The sequence below is a fragment of the Manacus candei genome, unplaced genomic scaffold (genome assembly GCF_025592945.1).
Source record: "Manacus candei isolate 608988 ecotype Guabito, Panama unplaced genomic scaffold, ASM2559294v1 h1tg000061l, whole genome shotgun sequence".
Lineage (NCBI taxonomy): Eukaryota > Metazoa > Chordata > Aves > Passeriformes > Pipridae > Manacus > Manacus candei.
Window position 1 is genome coordinate 4,441,559 of NW_026138109.1, and position 21,014 is coordinate 4,462,572.

Below are 21,014 nucleotides of genomic sequence, written 5' to 3' on the forward strand. Positions count from 1 at the left end.
TGGATTTTTCACATAAAACTTTGTCTTTATTTTAAAGTTAATACATCTTCTCATGGACTTGCTTAGAAAGAGGAGAGGATTGTCCATAGGCTGAATTTATAATAGCCAAGGGAATAGAAGACATCAGACAACAATCTGTTGAGCACAGAAATTGAGGTGTTGAGGATCATCTGCATATATGAAGAACAAAAAAGGATCTTAAAATATAATCAAGCCTACAGCTTTTTTGTACTTTAGTTTTGAATAACGTGGACATATAGTGGTATGCATGAAGAACAAGAGGGCAAAATTCAGTTTTAAAAGTGATTATCCATAAACTTCAGTGTTATCACAAAAGGACAATCAAAATTCTTCAGCATGTTCAAGATAATAAACTGAAGGGGGAGTTACTTAGGAGGAATTATTTACAATTTAATACAACGAAGATTAAGAAAAGTCAAATGGAACAGTACCTGAATTCTCAAATCAAATTCCATTTAGATTGAATCTGTGCAAACAGTAATAGCACTAAACTGATACAGAGTAATTAAAGCATGTGTGGGTTCAGGAGCTTCCTTTTTGTGCACCAGAATTTGTTACTGGGTCAACAAGATTCTTTATAAATATACTTAAGTATAATTATTGCAGTGTTATGGTTCATGTTGTTTGCTTGTCTTTTCTCTCTCCTGAGAATTTACAACAGGGCTAAATAGCCTTCTCTCCACCTAGGGCTTCTTTTCACTTTTCCCTCTCTAGTTTGATTATTTGTTTTACTCAATGTTGTTTACCCACTCTGACATGATCAAATGATCATGTTCTCTTTGAAACTTAATTTTAACTATATTCATCCCTCACAGACTCTCCTCTGGTCACCTCTGGGTCCTCAGGATCAAACTCTAAAGAAATCATGACCTTGAGGATTGTGCTTACCCCACATTTCCACAGCTTCTTGCTTCATGCACCTCTCAGCTCTGTTGCCCATACTGGGCTCTTAGAACAGCACTACTCTGGAAGCCTGTTCTGCTTTCTACCTTGAGTTTCCCTGTTGCCACAAGAAAACAGCTATATTGATTCAGAGCTCATGTTTGTCTAGTTCAGTCTCCTGTCTCTGACAATGATCAATAACAAATTCCGGGGAAGAAATGAAGGGAAATCATATACTAGTACTATATGCTTGTTAGCATATACCATGTTGCCATACAGAACGATGTCTTTACTATCACTTTTTGTGATAAAGGACTTTATGCATCTATGTAAGATAGTACAATTAATTTTTCCTTCCATTAGCACATGCAGACAGTTCTAAACCTCTGTAAATGTTTAATATTGACAGTGGACTGTGGTAAGGAATTCCATAACTTAACCTGGACTTATATGAACAAATTAGGTTACCCTTCATTATGTGAAGAAGTACGTTGTTATTTTGAAGCTGCATCCTCTGCAGTGCTGTAGCTGTTCTGTTATTTTTAAACAAGAGTATGAGGCATCTGACTTGCAGGTTGAACTGATGCTTTAAGTGCTATCTTGCTTCCAAGAGCTATATAATAGATGTATTTTATACTCACATTTACTGCCTATCTTTGTTTTCTCTCTACCCCAGTTGTGAGGTTGTGTCTCTGGACACAAATGTGCCTCATATTAACTGTGGTTAATATGGCTTATTCTGCTCTTTTTATTATCTGCACAAGGAATGCTGGGGTGTGTATCTGCTGTACCAGTCCTGTAAAAAAAAGTCCCCCACTTGGCAATGCTGATGTGGCTACATGCCATATATATGCAAGATCCGCAGTTACTGCCTAAATAATCTCTGTATTGTAAGCAAGTGTGTCTTCTGTGTTCAAATACTGATGAGAATGTATGATGCAGCCTGGCAAATTACAGGTATGCAGGAAAATACCGTAATGGGTGCATTGTTTTCTGTACTGCGAAGTGGATTATTAGTATGTAGGTTCAGTTTGAGTAAATCTCAGTAAATTACTGGGCACGATTAAGGCAAGAGCATTGCAGAGAAGTTCTGCACTATGAAGAGACAGGGCAAAATGTTTCCAGTGTGAGGAACAGCTGTAGTGTTGTGGCTGGCTGATGTTTTGATTCTTTTCCACACTGGTAACCAAGTAAGGAAGAAGATAATTTAATCTTCTTAAGTGAGATCTATAACTCGCTTGTTGTATCTGAGACAGTATAGTTCCGTTTAGTTCAGTTATAGCACTGCACATTTAAACCAGGGACTGAGGGATTTTTCAGCTTCAAGTAAGAATTCAGTGTCTCCAGTGTGATGTATTTGTCAGGAATTACAATCCACTATGGTGGATAGTGGCATATGATATTGAATAGTATTTGAATATTGATTGATGCTTTAAGACAAACTAAGTAAAGCAGAGCGGGTTTTTTGGTGGTTTGTTTTTTTCTTTTTAAAAAAAATGCATTACTGACTTCCATTGATTACTGACTTTCATTTAAAGTTTTTGAAAAGGTTCTGTGACTTTAAGGTAGACAATGTTTCTTAAGTATTTCAAGATCAAAGGAGCACTTTCTACAAAAAGCATCGAAACAGTAAAAACTGAGTATAAACGATGGAAATAAAAAAAACAAACTACCTGACAGATTGAAAATTCACATAAGCAGAATAAAAGGAAGTAGAAAGATCATTAGAACCTCCCTGAATAATGAATATGTACATGTCTTAAGGACACAATAAATTATGGGGGAATTAGAGACTGGCATGTAGATACAGCTTTAAACGTGTGTGAAACAAAAGAATGAAGAATTAAAGACATTTTTGTTTTGAAGACATTGCTGGGATGCCACTGAATTTGATTACCTGTTTCTGAGCATCTCATTCTTCTTAATAGTTTATTTTGGGATTTATTACCACTTTCTTTCCTGTATGGTAATTTTTTTTCTATCAGAAAGTTGGAGATTGTGGGTGGGGGATTCCATGATTCCTTAATGAGATAGTAGGAGTAGTAGGCAAGGGGTAAAAAAAGTTGGAGATTAGAAATTGAAATTGAATAAAATTCATCGAGGAATGTGACTGGTACAGATAAGTAGTCAAGAAGAGGATTCTTTCAGGGATGGAACAAAGGGAATCATGATGACACAAATTGCCTTAGTTCTATGGCTTGAACAGACTCCTTGAAATTCTGACTCACTGTTTCTCTACCTTAGGAAATTGTATATAAAACATACTGTCAAAGGATGGGTTTAGTCAACCCGGTAATTGCCTGCATCCACACACACATCTGTGTCATAAAACAGAGCTAAAATTATGTGAACATTTTTCTTGTAGTCATTCCTTTATGCACAGAATGGTTGCATGCTTGGTGTGGAGGAACGAAAGCTCTCTCCAGCTGGCTGTTTAAAAAAGAAAGCAAGGCAGCTAAGTAGTAAGGAAAGTTCAGATGGTTCATTTTTGTCATGCACAGTTTAATTCAGACTCTGGCATAGTGTTTCTGCTAGATACAAATCAAGTTAATAAATCAGATTTTTCTAGGCAGCTACAAATTGTGAGTATGTAATTTTATGGTTGGATTACTTTATATACAATGGTCTGAAATATTTTGAGTATTATTTGGAATACTCACAGGCCTCATCAGTTATTATTTTGTCATTCAATAAACTCTTATTAACTGTGCACCATTTGTCTTATGTTCTTTCACTGTAGCTTTTGTGTAGTATTATTAAAGAATGCATGTAATGTAACTAGAATCTTTTTGGATGCTACTGAAATGCAACTGCTTTTTCTTTTACAAATAGTACAGCTATTGTGTACCAACAATTCTGTTCAATTATGTTTTTAGAGTATAAAATTAAGAATAATGTGTCTGTTTTGGAGAAGGAATGCAAGTATGCATAATGTAACTAAGTGATCTGGAATTTGGCTAGCATCCTTGCAACAAATGCCAGCACTTAAAAGCCTTGGATAGTTGTTCTTTCTCATTATGTTGAATGAGAACATTGGTCAAGCATGCTGTACATTGGAAGAGTTCCTGGTAGAACATCAGGCTTTCAGAAATGTTCTTTAATTCACACTACTTAGCTAATTAGGGTAAATGTGATCAAGTAAATAGTTAAAATTAAAGTGATGTTGATGTAACTCGACAAAGGAGAGACTGTGAGCTAACATGCCCATTTGCATCTTTTAACAGTAAATTAATGGTACATCACGGCATGATAATGCTAGTACATGGAATATAGCTTCTTTTTTACAGTAATGATTTACCTTTCAAGTTGCTCATTTCTTTCCTCTTATACCAGCCTAAATTTGTTCTGAGGCTGATTCCAATAGATGTTTTCTTTTCTTCTTGAGCATAAGAGTTGCTGATAATGATGGGGATAGTATTGTACTTGTGCTTAATGGCCACCAATATACAATTTAGTTTAACAAAATTGTTGAATTATTCATAAGCAGTTTCTTTTTTGATTGCATGCACTCTGACTTGAAGATTTGGACAGGAAGAAAAAGTCTGTCTTAAGTGAAATTCTGTAAAAAAGTTTAGTTTAATACAGAATGACAGAACACAGGCCCTAGTGAAAGATGTAAAAAAAAGCCATCCAACTGTTCATGCTTTATGTTGTGGCGAAAATAAGCATTTTAAACAAATAACAGAAATTATAATTTAGTCACTGTCATGGTGAAGCATTTACTATTACTGATGGATCACTTCAAATCATGTAACAACCTAGCATGTTCTGTGTTCACACCAGTAGTAAGACTCTAAAATAGTGCTACTCTGCCTCTGATTTTCTTCAACTGTTCTACCACTTATTCCCATTTCCAACTCCTTTTACTCCATTGATTCTTACTCTCTCCTGCAATCAGAATTATTCTGACCCGTATATTTCCATTTATTTCTTTTTTCATATTCCTCAGGTCTTCACATTTGATGATGTGTCTTTCTTCTTCTTTTCATCTACAACCCTAATCCTTCTATCCTGTCAAGGCTCATAGGTGCATTTTGTTTTGGAAGTAATTTCTGCTGTAGAACTCTAATCATTCTCTATTCTCTTCACTCTCCAAAGTGTTGGTAGAAACTGTTAAAATTGCTCTTTAGGTTCAATGGCAATAGTTTATCCCTTTTGTTCATTTGAGTCATCTGGAGAGTGGTAGGCCAGCACCCCTTCAGCTGTTCCTTTTGTACAAGTACTTTTTAAGCTCTTTGGCATAAGGATATTTGACACTTGCCTATCTAGGCATCTTAGTGTTTTTGTGGATTACAATTTTGAAATTACTTCCCCAGAGGAATGGTAGATGTTCTGCTTAATCCCAGAGAAAGGTCTTGTGAATGAGATTTAAAATTAAACCCGAAGAAAATCATGGTTGGGCTGTCAGGTACACACTAAACCAGTTGGTGAATGTGTCAGCTTTAAAAAAACCCTCATGACTAGACAGAAAATCTGTTTCCTAAGTACCTTGTGAAACCATTGATTATTTATCCTCAAATCTGCATAATTGTGCCTGTGTTTATATCTATATTGTGCCTTATTCTGAACATATGTTACAAGTTCTAATTTATCTTACACAATTTATGTTCAAAGTCTGGCACATCTTGTTTTACCCTTGGGTTTCGAATATGTTTTCTCACCTGCGGCTCAGCTAGTTGTCAGTGTGTTTATCCTCTTAAACAGAATGAATGCTCCCAAACAAATTATATCAATTACAAGTTCTTTCTTAGCAGCACAGGAACAGCATTTGTCAGAGTGAATCATGAACAACACCCGGAATGCACTGTTTTCTTCCTGCCTCTTCTGAATTTGAAGTAGCATTTTTCTGAGTATATGCTCAGATAGACCTGTCTTCAGTGTCAGTAGAGAGGTGACTCTTCTTTTCACTGGTGATTTCTGACAGTAAAGCTCATTCTGCCCTCTGTTCTTTTTACCTCTCACCATACTGCTACTTCTCTTTTACAATAACAGATACAGATGCTCAAGCTGCGCTATTCAAAACAGCTATTTTAACTGCAGTTATAATAGTTGGTATCTACTGATATTTGATGTTTTCTTATACAAACACTGGTAACTCTCTAGTTGAATTTCTTCTTTGTTTGAAATTCTGTTCACTAGAGGATTTGAAGATTTACTGTAACCTTGAATAAAGTTCTTGCTGTTCAGTTAATGAAATCTTACTTATTTTCCATTTTAAACATGAAAATTGTGACATTTTCTGTGACAAGAATTTGCTTAATGGTGATTAATAAAATATGTAAATGAAGTGGACTTAATCTGTTTTTTGGTCTGTTTACCATTGGACAGCAATAGAAGGTTCTTTCACTAAAGCTGATATCTGCTGTAGACGCACGTTCAATTCAGAAGAGTCATGTAAAAACAGAGTAGTCCTTATCCTCCATTTAGAGAAAGGTGTCATTCTGAGATTTAGGTAGATGTTTTTGGTTTCTATGAGAGTATAATTCTTTATCATATTTGGAGTAAGAAAAGGCTCAAGCCACTAAGACACAAGTGCATTTTAAGTTATATCAAATCAAAGAAATTCTGTACTTTGATTTGATTTATCTTTTTTTTCTTTTTTTCTTTTTTTTTTTGACAGATTAATGCATGATATTACTTGAATGGACCAGATAAAACACAGAAAAATAGTTTTAATTTTTAAACAAAAAATAAGCATCCCTGACAGGCTTTAAGGCATCAGATTTATCCCAGTATGTGTATAGGCTATGTAAATAAAATTTAATTATATAATGAATAATATGATACGTGGAACCTGAGATTCATATAATTCTGTTTCTGGAGTTACACAAGTGCTTCTTGTGATTAGCTGCCTAGAGATCTTCTGTTCAACAATCCCTTTTAATGAATGTTTTTAACAGTTTCGATTTCATGGTGAGAGAATAACCAGATATAGGATGGTCAGCATAATCAAAATGCAAATAAATGAAGATTTATAAGAAAAATTATGTGTAGATTGTGTACAGGCATGCACATGTATATGCTTTTAAATATTTTTTAAAACATTCAGTGATTTTGAAAGCTCTTTTGCAAACACAATGATCAGTGTTTCAAATGACTAATAATAAAATAGTTATTGCTTTCTTACTGCTGCAATGTAGTTTCTTTCCCATAAAGTTACTTATTTTAATGAAAATAAAATAATTACTTTTTCCCCTGAATTTTAAATGAAATTCACTGATTTAATAATGCTTTTCTTCCATCATGATGTTACATTTGAATAATTATACAAATACAACTTCTTGAAATATTTTTTGGGTCTCTTCCAGCTGAAATATTCTTTTTGTGTTTTTTCTGTTCTGTTGTCCAGTCCTGTCCTGGTTTTGAATTTGTCATACATGATATTGTTTGTGCAAAAGGACGAGAATGGGTCTATCAGTTTTTAATAAGTATCTCTGGCTCGCTTTTTGTGAAATAGAGGAAGTAATATTGCTTTCCTCATGATGGTTTTTGATATTTAGATAATTTGTTTCTATTGTCTCTATCACTTAGTATTTGTGAACTACTGCTTACAACCTTTTTGTAAGATTAAAGTAGGTATTTCTGTCCCGTGTATAACATGTTAGCACGTAGTACAGCAGGTGCTAGAGGTGTAGTTTTTCAGTAATTCTAACATTTTATTTTGTTGAACTTTGTAATTTATTATAATCTCTCTGTACTATGTCTCTGTCTGTATGACACAATTTTTTTAATATGTTTAGGTTTTTTCCTTCATCTTTATAGCTTCTGTTTTGTCTGTGATGAAGATATCCTTATTAGTGAAAAGGACTTTCTTGTTGATCACTCATTTTCAGGGAGGATCCCTTATGGTGTTCTCAGTATGCAGGTGTGGTTCAACCATGGTTTATCGTGCCATAAACTGTAATGTGGAATTTAACAAGCAGAAAAAAACACATTTTGCGAGGTGATAAACTGCAGGAAATTCAGGACAAATAATGGAAAAATAAATGAAGTAATTACTAAATAATGGAGGTGTCAAATCTTTATAAGGAGTTAGCAATTACAGTTTGCCTCAACAGGAGACATTTGGAGGTATGTATGTCTGTTTTAGATACCCAGGTATAGTGTCTATTACAGTTACATTCTTAATGCTGTAACTGGAATTGTCTGGAGCAGTGTTTGGGAGATGAATGGAATAACAGTTTGAACCCTGTTGTGTAAAAGAGCAAAATTCCCAACAATAAAAACAGGAAGAAGCCCACTGTACTTTTGTGAGAATTTCCATTTCAGACCGTAGCTGAATCTCACTAATATTTCTCCAGCCTCTCTTTCTGGTATGATCCTGTCTTCCTCCTTCTTCCTCAACTGATATTACTATAATTGTTATCGACAACTATCTGTGTGACTTTCTAAGTACTCGGGAAGCATATTATCTTTATTTCTGTCAGCTTTTGTTTTCTCCTATGCAAGACCTCATCATCCTTCATGTTTCTTTCTTCTATCCCTCATCTTTCCAAATTGTCCTATTTCCTCACTGAAGAGAGGACTTTTTCTCTGCTTTACTCAGCTGAGATTTCATTTCTTTTTATATACATTTCATCTTTCAGAAAATTCAGAACACCAAAAATTCTTACATATATGTGTCAATCTGTAAAACTCATTCCTTTTTCCACAAAGGTTTTGTATTGGAGACATCTGGATATGGCACTTGAGGATAATGTTTTAGGGATGATTATGGTGGTGCTGAATTGACAGTTGTACTAGATGATCTTGAAGGTCTCTTCCAACCTTGATGATTCTGTGATATTATGATGACTTTTACATCAGGTCTTGGCAATGTAAGTAAAACTCCTAATATAAGTATATAGGATTCCTCTACAAAAGAAAGAAGATAATGTGTGAGTTTAAGGGAAATAATTTTATCCTAGGATTATAAAGTCTAGCAAATACTGTCAGCGGCTCTTTATCAATCGGCTGATCTACAGCAGCCAGAAAAAGATATTTACAGTGAAAAAATTATGTGTGAAGTGTAACTTGGGGATCAAAGAAATTAAGCTTAAGTGCCTAAAATGTCATCCCCATGATTTTGTGAAGTATTGTCTTTATGGGCAGCTTCAAAAGACAGATATATCACAGCAAGTAACAGGTCTTTGCTAACTTTCAGTTTTGTTAAGATAAACAGAAATTTACTATCATATGGCTTAGTGAACCTAGATTTATCACAATCTTTCAAAAACTACTGATGTATGATAAACACTTTCATTATGTAATATGAAACACATGGATACTGTATTGCTGGCGCATTGAGAGCCTGGAAATATTTCAACACCTTCAAGCTAGAAAGTATGCAAAGCAGTAAGATAAAATCATTAATAATCAGGTTCTGGATAAAGATTACACAACCACTATTGAAGCAATTCTCATTAAAGTGGTTTTTCTGGATGGGACATGCTTTATAGAATAGCAATGCCACTTTCCCAGAGAATGCAAGCAATGGCTAGCAAACCTGAATGTCAACAAATTAGAAGAAAAGGTTCTGATTAACTTTTTTTGGGAAAAAAAAGTCACCGTTTTCACTAGAATCTTAGGTGTGAAGTTGTAGAACAAAAAAAAAAAAAAAAGAAAACACAGTAGAATAATAAAAGAGAGGAAGGCCTTTTAATTCAGAGTCCGTTAATATGTGATAAGAAAACAATAGGGTTTTTTGAGTGAAAAGAGAATTAAAGTGGGGGCTATTCGCTTAGCTGGAGAATGTTGATATACTTGCTCAATCTTTAAAATGTTTGTAACCTAAAAATCTAAGAAAAAATTTCATGATGAGTTATTTTAACAGAAAGATGGCTATGTTTACCATATTTGTATCCCAGTCACACACACCTAGAGGCTTAATGAGACTATGTTTTTCATGCCCCAGTAAGATCTCTGTTTATACTGTTATAACTCCTGGCTTGAACAGATACATAGTAGTTTGTTGTTGAGTTACAGTTTAATCTATTTACAGTATTTTTATTTTCCTTTAATATTTTGGCTAGAGTACTGTACCTTTTAATTTGAAGATTTACTTTCAGTCAAGTTGCAAACTTAGGAAATGTTTTTCATTTATGTGAGCAGTTTAGTTTCTGTTCTTACACAATTTAGTATTTTTTATTTACAATTTCAAATTGGTTATAATGTGAAATTCTGGAGTTTGGGTTGTGAGTTTTTTTCCTCCAGTTTGGGAGCTTCTTTGTTATTTAATTCGCTTTGTGGTAGATCCACTTTATGCTTATTTTTTAAAGAAAATAAAATCAAATGCTGGGACAGTAGTTCTTGCAACAAAATGCCCGCTGCTAAATCATTAGGAACCAGTCTGACTTGACATTATAATAAATATGCTGGATCTCATTTTTGACAGGTGTGGTTCTTTGGTGGCTTATATAGGCAGACTATATGTTTAAGTGAAGTAGAAAATTATATGTTGTAATTTATAGTTATTGCTAGTAATTACTGTTTATTGCATCGCCATGACTCAGAAATCCATTTATTATAGGAGTTAAACACAAGAGATGATGATGCCTGAGAACATGTGTGAAGTGGAGATTAAACCATATTTTCTAGTTTATTTTTTCTTTCTTAGTTTGGCATTTGACTTTAAACATGTTTTATCTGTAGCAGCTCATCAGTTAATATAACATGGGACTAATTATCATGTAAACTATTATGTGTGCTATCCAAAAATGGAGACTGAGCTATCCACTTGTTCTATTGTCCCTACAAAAATGGGATGTAGTCTGTCATTTAACTGAGGGACAATCTCTGAAATCACCACAGTTTAAACCAGCAGTTGCAGCCAATGTAGACCGTATTTGTTGCTGCCTAACTGTGATGCTTTGGTGGTCTTGCCCAACAACCTTTTCTTTGGTCTTAACTTTAGTATGTTTGGTGGGATTTCATAAAGCCATAGAATGCTTTGGGTTGGAAGGGACCTTAAAGGTCATCTCATTCCGACCTCCTGCCATGGGCAGGGACACCTTCCACTAGACCAGTTTTGCTCAAAGCCCCATCCGACCTGGCTGGCCTTGAACACTCCCAGGGATGGGGCATCTCTGGGCAAATTCATCAAAATTGTTTGTCTTTTTTGCTAAATACAGTGAATACCAAGTTTTTCTTAATTCAGGAATGTCTTCTGAATATTTGATATTGAATTGTCTTACATCATTGGAAGGTACTATGGTGTTGCAGTCTTTTAAAGCTGTATTCTTTGATTTTAAGTTAGTTTGTAAGATGTTTTCTTAAAAGAAATCAAACTAGAAGAGTGTCATCAGTCTAGTGCTCTCCTGTTCTTTCCGTTCTTGGGTATTATCTATTTCTCACTTTAATCCCAGTCCAGTCAGTCTGTAAGAGTATTTTTCCATTATATAGCCTTTAAAATTTTACCTGTACTTTTGCTATTAAATTACTTATTGTATATACCTTAAGTTTCTGAATTTCCTTTGAATTATTTTAGATTCAGTGCTAAATTAAATGTTATCATGCATAGACATGTTTTTACATAATTTTGGTATATTTTTGCTTGACTGTTTTTGTATACTTTTCTGTAATGGAAAGTATATGAACTACCTGGTTTCTGCAAGAATGTGGTTTTTTTGCACACTTAACATTAAATTTTGGAAGCAGGTCATCTGATTGTAAAGGCAAATGTGTATTTGCATCATGGCTGGGGTTTTTTAAACATTGATAGATCATGTGTATAAATGTTTTCAATGTTTCAGAATAAAGTTTAGTGAATATATTTTAATGTACATGCGTATCTATATGCAAACATATATAACTCATGTATATACATACATAGTATTACACATATCTGTACCCTAGAGTTGTGAGGAAAATATTCATCATTACTACCTTAGTGTTGTGAATGAGTGTTTTAAGGTCGCTCAAAGAATCACCAGCAAAGGTATGAGCAAAAGCAGGTTTAGTATTAAAGCGACAGTACGACAAAGTTTGTTGGCAAGGTTCACTCTACTTGCTAGATGGTTAAAGCACACAGAGGAAAAATTGGACTAGAACCTAAAATCATTCAATCTAAAACTAAAATCAACCAAAAAATGATCTACATGGAGGCTGGGAATGGAGAAAGGGTAAGGATAGGAAAGGGTAAAGATCAAAAGGAATAAGAGAGACACTCCCATTGAGTCACAAGATTCAAAGTGGACCACTTGCCAAACTTAGCCCCAGACTTGACCAATAATTTAGGCCTTAACAGGACTTAATCTGTATTTAAACAATCTAACAAAAGTTTCTATAGAATTTACTGGAGGCACAACAGTAACTTACAAATCTAAAGTACTTAAGAATCTAGGAGAGCAAAATTCATAGTACATTTGCCTGAGCTTATTCACACTCACAGACACAGAAACCTGAATGAGTATGTACAAGGTATTCACCTGTGAAAAATTCCCCTCGAATTCATGAAGTATTCACATCGGATACCTTTGTGTCTTCTCAATGGACAAAGGGTTGAGGCTCGAGAAGTGGGAGTATCAGCCTAGGATCCATCATAGGCGTTTGATGATCCTTCAAGTAGAGGCTCTGAGAGTCGTCTCACTCGGAGGGAGATGCTGGTCACAGCTCACTGCAGGTCAGAAGAGCTCAGTCACAGAATCATTCAGGTTGCAAAAGACCTTTGAGATCGAGTCCAACCTGTGACCAATCACCACTTCATCAACTAGACCATGGCACTGAGTGGCACATCCAGTTGTTTCTTGAACACCTCTAGGGATGGTGACTCCATCACCTCCCTGGGCAATTCATTCCAATGTTTAACAGCCCTCTCTGTGAAGAAATTCCTCCTGAAAGAAGGGTCTGGCTAAGGACTGCTGTTTATAGGGTTGCAAGAGAATTGGTTTAAGTCATAATAATTTTCATCTTGGCCAAGATTTGGGTCAGTACCTTTCTCTGGTTACAAATATGTTGTTCCAGACAGGAAAAATAAGTTTCCAGGGCTGTTTGTTAAATACAGGAGCTTGTTAGACTGCACTAGTTCCTGGGAGCAGATGGTGGTTTTGATAAGCTCAAGAGGGGCCTAATGCTGGTGTTGTTTGTCAAGGCTGAGGCCTAATGAGCAATTCTGAGATCATAGTGTGGCCTGAGGGGAAGGCAGCAGGGGGATGCACCACCACACGTGGTTTCTGCTTACTGCATAAGAAAGACGTACTTAAAAACGTACATTTTAAGAAATGAAAATGGGATTGACATGTAACTTTCAATTACTTTTCTTGGCCCTGGGAGAAAATCTTTATCTTCACTTTAACAGTAGTCATTGTCAAAAGAAAAAAGAGCAACAATATTGGAAAGGAAAAATTAATTTTTAACCGACATAAAAATCTGTTTGCTTGTTTTCCACCTTTTTTTTTTTTTAATAATATTGTAGTGATATTGGGAAAGAAATAATGGCTTCTACTGTGTTTTAAATATTTTAAGTTTGTAAGCTGATACAAGAAATGATTTGGTACTGTGTAATTTAACTGTATGAGCAGAATATTTAACTGTATGAGCAGAATAACCTGCTCTGAGAGATGATGTGAACTTTGTAATAATTTATGCTGTCTGTTAAGAAGTTTTTTTCTGATTTTTAAATCAAGGTAAATCTTGCTACAGGCACAACCATAAAAAGTGAGCCTTTTCTAAATTAATAAGGAATGGTATACCTGTAAGACTACTGGATTAGACTCTAAGGAGCATGAAAGGCAGAAGCAGTACTTCTCAAACACTAAACAAAATGCATTTCCTCCCCTCAATACTCGCCTTCCCCCCATCATGGGAAGTAATATTCCTGTCAGACATACAAAGCCATACAGTCCCAGAATGAAAAGATAAATAATTGAATGCAGGAATATGAGTCGATACAATTAATTTCTATTCATTTCCCTTACTCCTTATTTGATACTCCGATGGTCAGGTCTAAATGTCTTTGAGTGATGTTTTAGTTATAGAGACTTGGTTGCCTCTGCCTTGCTGCTGTTTTCTGACTGTTCCCTGTATGTGATGAGATTTTATTCTTGGAATCAGAGGAGATTCAGTGACCTGAAGAAGTTATCTTTGCAATTACTGAGTCAAAAACAAATTGAAAATAGGAAAGCATAATGATGACAATCTCAATCCCTGAAGTGTTTGGTCTGGATTTTAAAGAGAAGTATCAATGTATGGGTATACTGTGTCCTGAGCAGATGCCTCTTAAGACTTAGAAGCACTTTTGAAGTATCATCTAGATGCTGAACTGAATTTACTCAGACAGTTATTTTGAAAACTCTGAAAGCCTGAAGAGGTGTATGTAAAACCAACAATGATTTTGGTATATATGATATGGTTTACTTTGTAATGCTGTAGCTTTCTTCCTAAATTCAGCTCCTTCCTTTTGCCTTATTTAAATCTACCTGGAATAAAAACAGAACCAAAAAGGGAGTGTAGAACAATTGTATCATTTAACTAATCCTCCTCAGCAATTTTAGTACAAGTTATCAATATCAATAGTGATCTGTAGATAATGCCAATTGTTCTTCAGACATTAATTGGGCTAAAGCTTTGTGGCAGTTAATATTAAAACTAATACTAATTTAAATCCTTAATTGCATTTAAATGTAGATTTGCTTATGAAACAAACAGCTGCACCTTTTCCATCATCTTTATTAATCTGCCATTTGAAATATGCAGGAGAGATTTCTGCATCAACCAGTTATCAAAAGTTGTGCAGATGTAATCACACTATCTTTAATTATTTGTTTTCCATTAAATTAGCTTCTGTGATCTCTGAGACAAGAGTGACAAAAACTATGCATATCTGTCTTCGCAGATAGTATTATTTGCATTAATAATTAACACAATAGATTAATCAAATAGTGACAGTTTGTGGGTGAATAACACAGCAGATCCATCATCATTACAGTTCTGAGTGTATGATTGGGACAGAAATTTGGCTGTTAGCCACCACAATGACATGGCTTAACTAATGTGATCAGTCTTGAACCAGACTGAGTCAAAATTTTATTTCCCTGGGGAATAGAAGCCCCAAGGTATGTTCTAACCAGTTGATATGATAAATTATTAAATACTTTTTGTGACAACAAGGGATCGCAAATATGCTATTTTGTACCCTTCGGAAAGATTTAAGGAGGTACTTGTTCATTTTTTCCTTCTTTGAGTTTTTCCATTAATGTATCATTTTCTGTTAATGTTTTCCATCCTTTTTCCAAGATAGTGAGTGCTACTTCCAGTAAAATGATCTCCATGACAGGGAAGCCACCTCTTCTGGAAGTGCCGTTTTATTGACTCAGACATTGCCACTAACATTTGCAACATTCAGGCCTGGTAAAAACTGAATGTCTTCCTACTGTTAAATAAAGAAGAAAAATTATGAAAAGGACCAATACTGCAAGAGTACAATATATGTATTGCACATATGGAAGTTAATGTACAGGGCAGGAGGTATCCTGTCACTTTATACTAAAAAAGTGAAGGTTAAGCCACTTTCCATTACAAGTGAAAAACAGATTCCATGCAACTGGGAAGATGATTTCAAGAGCAGAGTGAATGAGAAGGTTAGTATTGGGAGCCATGTGAGGGACAGGAAACAACGAGGAAGCTGGAGGATGATAGTCACTTGGTTTGGGATAGTGGCAGCGCTAATAGAACTTGGAAGAATGCAGAAAGTAGGGTTTGCTAACCAGAGGGAAAGGATGTAGGCAAGAATAACGGAAAGGGGGGTAAGAGACAGATTGGTGGTGTTGTGGAAGTTGGAATAGAACAGCCTATGGAAAGTGTCCATGAAAACAATGTATTTCCTTATGATACCTATAGTGATTAACTTACGGGAGTAATAAGAGTTTCTTTTTCTTAACTAACCCTAAAATTTAATATTTCCTTCATGTTGAGAATCCTCTATTTCTTATTAAATTGTGTACTTTATCACTCTGTGTCTTGCCTTTAGGCCCACCCAGCTTCTTGCAGATGAGATGGCTACTGACCAGTTGTAAATCTTTTCATCCTTCTGCTTAGGAAGGGATGACCTCTCTATCTAGAAACATTCAGAGGACTGAAGCAGGAAGCAAATGTATTGTTGGAAGATCATGTCCTTCTGGTTCTATCACTATTTTACAGACAGTAAGAACATCAAGATTGCAAAAAATCAGTTGGTACAGTCAGCAAAATAGAAAAAACTGTTTGTGGGTTGGTTGTTTTGCAGGTTTTTCAACCATTCATACAGGCTTATATTTTTCATTAGAAGGTCTTTAATATCATTTAAGGTCATTGAACTCTGGCTGTAATCTGTTAATGAAAACTGACAGTTCTGAAAAAATGAAAGTAACATAGAAACCTGGAATGTAGAAGGCAATAGTACACAGGAAAATATAAGTACAAAAAACTAGATAAAATGTTCTTGGTTAGTAGATGGAACTGCATGACCACTGAGTTGCATCAAGTGCCACTGCAAGTTGAACTGTACTGTCCAGTTGTTAATACACTGGTGTTGCTAATACGCTGGTTTACCACAGTCTAAAAATCCTGGGAAATGTGCAAGATTGCATCTGTAGTTAGTTCTTTTTAAGTATTTGTTATTCTTGATCTATCTTACTTCTGGTCGTAACTGATGTGAAAGCTTCTGACCAGGAAATTCATATTCTGGGATTATCAAGTAATTATAGCTATTAGCTATTTTTGCTTACAATTTCCAGTATTAAAAAGGAAAAAAAAAAGTATCTTTACTCTTTCATTCTCTCAGTATTTGTCATTTTGGCAGACTTTACCCTCAAATTTATTATGAATAATTATTCTTTGAGTGTATTCAGGTAATAATGTACTGCCTAGGAAAAAGCCAATTCCTGGTCTTTCCAAACACTGAATACTGCTTAACTAATAATCTCTATAACGTGGGTTTTTTAAAGTTAGCAGCATGAAATTGCTGCAAGTATAATGAGATGGAATTTCATTGTGTTATTTAATTCTGAAGGAGGAAAAAAGATGTTTTATGCAGTTTAAAGTTTCTCATTTCTAAATAGCAAAATGTAATAGATTTGTTGCATTGTGTTGAAATGTATTCATTGTATAAACAATTATTTTGTTTTAAAAAACAGGTTCAGGAGACTCTCAAACTCTTCAGCAAAGTTATATGCCATTTAGAACTTGTAAAATTTCATCATCCTTCTAGATGCAAATGAAGAAATATAACCTACACAAAGTCTTCTACAGTCTGTAAAATGTGATAGATCAAGTGAAGATCTTGATAGCTGAAGAGTTTGAGACTTTGCCAGCTTTTGTAAGACTTAATCTACTGGGAGAAAAGTGAGGTCAAAAAATATCACTAGATATCTGTGCTTCCTTGTATGATGTGCTGACTGCATTGTCATTCTTCATTCCTTTGATGAAAAGAGACAAACCATTAAATGTCTTTCTAACTCTGCAGTCCAAAAAATACTGTTGTGTAGGAAAAGTATATAAAAGGAATATATAGACAAGCAGATAGTTAAACATGAATTACTACTGTAAGACAATTGAGATTACTGAAAATTACTTGAATGGCTGAAAGTAGTTGCTGTAATGAAGCATAATTATGATACAAAAATCGAAATTGGAACTGCAGTGATTGAAAATTTGTTCAACGGGTACATGGAGATGCTGGCAATTTGGTTGTTTCATTTTGCTATTAGATTCTGGTAATTACCTCAACATGCTTGGAAAGAGATCATTTAGTGTGACAAAATGAAAAATCTATCATCATCACATTAAAAATTGCATTATCTAATGCTGAAAGCTAGATCAGATTTTAGGAAATAGAAAATTTTGTATCTGATTTTATATCTGATTTTAATGTCTGTGTCTACTGGTCCCTTTTTAACCCGTGCCTAACTTTCCTTTCAGATACTGGAACCTGAAAGAATACATAGAATTTTTGAAACAAGAAGTGTGAAACAAGTCCTTCTACTACTCAGGCCTCTGCCTGTGCGACATGATGTAGGTCATTTAACCATTTTGTCTCTGTTTTTTCCTTTGGAGACAATGAAAACATACTATTTTCTGTATTTTTAAGAAGGCTTTGTTTGGATTAAATTCCCTAACAATCATGATGAAAGCTTTAATTTTACAATTGAAATTAATTTAGTACATAAAAAATGTTTGGAAAAGAAATGTTAAATGAAACTGTACTTTTCGGCTAAAACTATTAGTTAGATTTGTAACGCTTTTACAAATAATTGCAGCTGACCTAAGCCTGAGGTATGTGAGGCTGCTTGTTGTTACTTTTTTTGCATTGTTACTTCATGGCTTTACAATGTTTTAAGCATTTACTAGTAAATGTTCTTACTGGCTTCAGTTCTATAATCTTGTGTGGTTTAAATAATTTAATTTTTTTGGAGCTGTCAAATTATTATTTCAGTGTTTAAGTCCCAGTGATCTGGAAGGATCTATTCACTAGTGCATCCAGGAAAAAAAGTGATCCATAGGAAAAAAATCAACAAATTCTGATATATAAGATATACAGAATAAGGGGAGAAATGAAACAGAGTCCTTAGAAGAAAAGAAATATTTAATTCTCTCTATGAATCAGTAAAGTCTTACAAGTTTCGGTTCAGCATCCATGTTAACACAGTATTAGCAGAGAATTTGTCTGGCAGATATTATCTTTCAACTGATCTGTGTTACAGTATGATTAATGTACATTTATAGTAACTTAAGGAAGCAGGTAATAGAATTTTCAGAGGAATTTCTTGGTGACCTAGATTGGTAGAACTCTACGAAAGACAGGGCATAAATGTTTAAGACAAAAAGAGGAGAATGTATTTGGAATCCTCAGTAGCTCATATTTGAAAGCAATTTCCACAGCATGTGCTAGGAAAGTCATTCACTTAAGGGCCTCGCTGTAACAAAATAGTGATTGGGGTCAGTATGTGAATTTATTTGTAACTTGGTTTTTAGTATAACTTTGTTTGTTTTCCATCCATTAACATTAGTACAGATATATTTTAACATAATTTTTATCTTCATTCTTACATGAATACTGTAGGAACTTCGGGATTTGGGATTCCTCTAGACTGGGTGTAAGCATTTTCTACCATGTGAGAATCTTGCTGTTAAGCATGAACTAACCTTGAGTATGCTTGTATTCTTTTCCTCTTTCTTATTCCTTCTTCTGTTGCAGAAGGCCCTATATCCACCTAACTTTGCTTTTACCTTGCCCAATATGTACTAACCTCCCAAAGGAATGAACTTGAAATCTTTCTTGTTTATTTACTAGTGATTCTTTTAAAAGAATTTTAAGTTTAGATTTGTCACATAAGTCATTATTCTTTTTTAAGCCTTTGTAGTTATTTCTTTCTCTGTTTTTCAGCTGGAAAGGTAGTTATGAAAAGTACCTAATTAATTTTGAGATAGTTATGAAAATTCACTTCCTTTCATAACTATAATCCTTTTTCTTTATTTAATACAGATGTAAAACGCATTATGTCAATACAACTGTATTTGCAACTCTCATCTGTTTCAATATTTCTAAGAATTAACTCTGGGGTTTTATTGTAAGTACATCTTTTTCTAATAATATTAGCTATCTTTCTAAATGTGGTTGTATTTCTTATAAAAGTCTAATTCCTAGGTGTGACTCCTAGTTCTGCATCATTACAATTTAAAATGGCTAATTAATGGTTCTGTTGTGTATTAATATTATTTTTAAAATGTACAAAATATTTTATAACCATGATTTCACAGAGCACTGGTAATGCAAGCTGCTCATAGTCTTTACAGACACTCTTTTTAGCAATACTTTAAACAGCCTGTCATTTTCCAAAACCCCTTATGGCTCTTATCTCTTTCCCCCGATGGTTCGCAACCATCCTCTGCTACCATTTATGTCATGGTTTGAGATAGCCCCAAAATCCAATTCCCTAGCTCCATTCCCCCTCCCACATCTCAACCTAATGTGAGATGGGTTTTTCCAGACAAAACACGCCAGACTCAAAGTGGGGGAAAGGGAATATATTACAATGACTGTACAAATAAATACCATATCACATTATACACATGATCACAACTATCTCTACCATGACATACAGTATTTACAATGGATCAGATCTCTTCTCTCCTCCAAATAAAAGTCCAGGAGGGAAAGAAGGACAGATCCCTTCCAGTCTCTGAACAGCAGCATCTTCTGAGGCAGCAGTCTGTCTGTCTTCTCCACATGCAGCAGCTGATAGCTGGATTTCTGCCAGCACTCACGAGGGAGGTATCCAAGCCTCTCTCGGCCCCTTCGCCTCCAACCGAGGGGTCTTCCGTGGGCTTCGTAACCCCAGACAAGGTCGTATCACCACGTCATGTCACGAAGACACAGGGGGGTCTTCGTGATGGTCTGGTATCTCCAGGAGACTCAGCTCCTTGCAGGGCCTCTGTGCCCTGCCTCAGGCTGCCACCGTGGCAGCAGTGCAAGGGGGGGGAGCCAAGGTCAACTCCCCCCGCATTCCTCTGGCCGTCCCGGTCCAGCTCTGGGATGTCTTTTGAGCTTCTTAGCTCCTCTCTCTCTCCGGTGCTGCATGTCTAAAACTCTTCTCCTTAATAGGAGTCCATCTCCCTCTTTTCCAAGAGGGGTCTCAAAGGAATTTTGGGGGGCTGGTACAGTCTTACCCCCAGAACTCTGTCTCTCAGGCTGCTGGCTCTCTTTTTTCCCGACTCTCCTTCCAGGAGTCCTTTCTCTGGTGCTGCATGTCTCTGTTACTTCTCCGGTTCAGGTCCTTATCTCTCCTGGCTCTCTGCCACCGTTTCTCTGGTCGCTGCGTCTCTGCTTTCTGCTCTGTCTCCACTGCCCAGCTTGGAGAAAACATCTCCCGGCTTAACTACAGACACTTAGTCCAGTCTAGCACTGTTCCAAGTCTCTGCAGTCTCCCCCCAGCCAGGGGCTGGGAGGGCCCAGAGGCCCGAGGGGCTCAGAGCCCCTTCCTCGTGGCTCTACAACATGGCCACCTCTTCTCCAACAACCAAACTACAACTCATCTCTTCCGTTGAGCTTGTGGAATGTTGACATTTTTGCAGGAGCGCCCATTGGGCAGAACTTCAAAACTTCCAGGGGTTTCCACCCCTTGGGGTCTACCACTTTTCTTAGCCTCTGGGGGAAAACA

General features: G+C 35.6%; 1 protein-coding gene across 2 annotated transcripts in view; it reads left to right on the forward strand.

Moving 5' to 3' along the window:
- Nucleotides 1-21,014, forward strand: part of PRLR (prolactin receptor) — a 156,018-nt gene that overhangs the window by 2,192 nt on the left and 132,812 nt on the right. For both annotated transcript variants that reach the window (XM_051804743.1, XM_051804749.1), the window contains exon 3: nucleotides 17,776-17,868. The gene's annotated coding sequence lies outside the window, so the exon portion shown is untranslated. The remainder of the gene's footprint in view (nucleotides 1-17,775; nucleotides 17,869-21,014) is intronic.